Consider the following 3,932-nt stretch of genomic DNA (forward strand, 5'->3'; position numbering starts at 1 on the left):
TCAAACTGCATCAGATGACTGGTCCACCCGCGGAATGATTTCACGTGTAGTTATTGCTTCAGAACTTGATTTTCTTCTTCTTTCGCGATTTTTCTTCTTCTTTTTTTTTATAAAGTTAAACAAATATTTTGTTTTGATGTGTCATCTCTGAACTCCTTGCCATCATATTGCTGATATTTTCTCTTTTATAAAGTCTTCTTATCTTGTCATTTTTCCTAAAATATATTTTAACTGTCTTTTGTTTGTGCGAGGAATCGACGTCTTGTTGCTGCGTGTTTCACATTCTTCATATTTTTCCTTTTTCCTTTTTATCTTAAAATATTTTTTAAAGTGTTTTTGTTTGATGAAAAAAAAAATCCTTCCCATCTCCCACCACAATCACCATCCTTAGCTGCTCTAACGCTCTCCTTTCTGCTGTACTGGGCCCGTTCCTGAGAATGAAAAATCATCGAGTCTAAAATTGGTAAGAACAGAAAAGTTTCTTTTAACCCCAGAAACACTTGCACCGACGGCGACTCTGCGTTCTAGATAGTCATCCAGCCCGTCGTCTAATCGCTGGCGAAGATGGAGTTTCCCTGGAAGAACAAGCGACATGGTTGCGTCCTACACGAGCTGTGATTTCAGAAAGAAGATTAGCGATGGACAAAGAGGCACGAGATCCTGATGGAGTGAGCCGTCTGCTGCCAGCTGCGTCCTTTTTGTAGCTCTCCGTAACCATGGCAACGTCCCGGAGATGATAAGAACCACTTGATGACGCTTTCGGTTAATGTCACCGGAAGTAAGCCACAAGCCTCGTCTTGGTCTGATAAAATGGGGGCGGGTTCATCCTAGTCACGCGTGATGCAACGTGCAGAGGCATGTACAAATGAATGAATGAATGAATGAATGTTTAACGACACCCCATGACGAAAAATACATCGGTATTGGGTGTCAAACTATGGTAAATGAACCAAAAAAATTATGATCAACATCAATATAAAAATTCAAGATTTAAATAAAAACAGTGTAAAGAACTGTGCAAAAATACAAATATCACGGATAGATACTGACTTTTACTCAAAATTTCAATGTGTGCTGTATTGGCCATTCTCAGAGAATGTTACACCCCTGCACACGGCGAGGTTACAGCACGCGCAGGGGAGGCATGTACAATGTATATTAAAGGGACATTCCTGAGTTAGCTGCAATTTTTAAGATGTTATCGACTAATAGAGACTTTTTAACAATTGTAATTACATATCAAATATATTTTTCTGCATAAAATATTAGTAACACTATATTATTTGTGTTTCAGATTTTTCTAATATTTGTACTAGATCAGTTTGGGCTTCTTACAAATATTAAGACGACCAGAAACACATTGAATATACAGACACTGATCTTCTAAACAAGAAAATATATTTAATATGTAAGTTTATTCGTAGAACTATTTTTTTAGTGGGAAACATCTTACAATGCAACAAACTCAGGAACGTCCCTTTAATACAAAACTGTTTCATTAGTTTTTAACCGGTTAGTTGGGATTCTGTATATTTTTTTGTAGGTTTTCCGGTGGCCGCGCGGTTGAAGTAGCGGTCTGTCAAATGTCATGCGAATCAGTGCAGTAGTAGTTTTAGCCACACATGTTACTATTGTCGTCTATGGGATTTGATTTGGTAGTACGTTCGAATACTGCCAATTAACAGTTTGTGTTTCTAAATGTTTTATCTACTGTCTCGCTGCCCTTCTTTATTATACCATTTTAATACAAAATACAAACCCAGTTACAGATTTGAATTCACAACCTTGCCTTATATCTAATACAAAATAATGACACAACTACAGTTTTAAAATCATAACGTTGCCTTATATGTAATACAAAATACAAATATACTAACAGTTAAAGTCACGACTTCATATCCACGTCTAATGCAAAATGCAACTTTAAAATTATAGATTAATTTTTATTTATTTTTTAAATTGGCCCCTCCCCCTAAAATCTATAATTTTAAAATCGCAATCTCTTTTTTTGTAATGTAAAATACAAACACATTCATATACACTTGTCTGTCAACCGTTTCAAAAAAAAAAAAAATCTACGTTTGTGTTCAGATCAATCTATTTACAGTACTAATCTTTGCCAAAAAAGACATTTTCGTACCAGTGCCGGAATGGCCCCTCAGACTAAAGACTTCCTTTATAAAAAAAGATTTAATAATTATAAAATCATTTAATTTTTTTTATTTGTCATGTAATAATAATCCGGCCCTGGTTCGTACTAATAACAGCGCAAGCAAAGTACACTCTTCACCGGTCACTATTCTTTACAGGATTGAATTCTTCCAGACACCGGGCAGACGGCGGGCAGTCACCTTGTGACGCAACGTTTAAGGTGGGGAAGAGTACTACAGAAGGAATGGTTTGTTAAAGGGATTGTTCTGAGGTTGCAGCCATTGTAAGATATTTGTTTTGTTTAACGACACCACTAGAGCAGATTCATGTATTAATCACCGGCTACTGGGTGCCAAACATTTGGTAATTGTGACATATAGTCCTAGAGAGGAAACCCGCTACATGTTTCCATTAGTAGCAAGGGATCTGTTATATGCACCATCACACAGACAGGATAACACATACCACGTCCTTTGATATACCGGTCGTGGTGCACTGGCCGGAACGAGAAATATCCCAATGGGCCCACCGACGGGGATCGATCCCAAACCGTCCGCGCATCAAGCGAGCTGTTTACCACTGGGCTACGTGCCGCCATTTAAGATGTGTCCTATTCATAGAGTCTTGTTATATTACACAGTACATTTCATTTAAGATGTGTCCTATTCATAGAGTCTTGTTATATTACACAGTACATTTCGTTTAAGATGTGTCCTATTCATAGAGTCTTGTTATATTACACAGTACATTTCATTTAAGATGTGTCTTATTCATAGAGTCTTGTTATATTACACAGTACATTTCGTTTAAGATGTGTCCTTTCGTTTAAGATTCATATAGTCTTGTTATATTACACAGTACATTTAAGATGTGTCCTATTCATAGAGTCTTGTTATATTACACAGTACATTTCGTTTAAGATGTGTCCTATTCATAGAGTCTTGTTATATTACACAGTACATTTAAGATGTGTCCTATTCATAGAGTCTTGTTATATTACACAGTACATTTCGTTTAAGATGTGTCCTATTCATAGAGTCTTGTTATATTACACAGTACATTTAAGATGTGTTCTATTCATAGAGTCTTGTTATATTACACAGTACATTTCGTTTAAGATGTGTCCTATTCATAGAGTCTTGTTATATTACACAGTACATTTAAGATGTGTCCTATTCATATAGTCTTGTTATATTACACAGTACATTTCGTTTAAGATGTGTCCTATTCATAGAGTCTTGTTATATTACACAGTGCATTTAAGATGTGTCCTATTCATAGAGTCTTGTTATATTACACAGTGCATTTCATTTAAGATGTGTCCTATTCATAGAGTCTTGTTATATTACACAGTACATTTCATTTAAGATGTGTCCTATTCATAGAGTCTTGTTATATTACACAGTACATTTCGTTGAGATTTAAATGGTCACAAGTTCATTAGTTTCATATCTGAAGATTCTACTTATCCATCGGCCTCGGTGGCGTCATGGTTAGATCATCGGTCTACAGGCTGGTAGGTACTGGGTTCGGATCCCAGTCGTGGCATGGGATTTTTAATCCAGATACCGACTCCAAACCCTGAGTGAGTGCTCCGCAAGGCTCAGTGGGTAGGTGTAAACCACTTGCACCGACCAGTGATCCGTAACTGGTTTAACAAAGGCCATGGTTTGTGCTATCCTGCCTGTGGGAAGCGCAAATAAAAGATCCCTTGCTGCTAATCGGAAAGAGTAGCCCATGTAGCGGGTTTCCTCTCAAAATCTGTGTGGTCCGTAACCATA

The sequence above is a fragment of the Gigantopelta aegis genome, chromosome 13 (assembly GCF_016097555.1).
Source record: "Gigantopelta aegis isolate Gae_Host chromosome 13, Gae_host_genome, whole genome shotgun sequence".
NCBI classification, from domain to species: domain Eukaryota; kingdom Metazoa; phylum Mollusca; class Gastropoda; order Neomphalida; family Peltospiridae; genus Gigantopelta; species Gigantopelta aegis.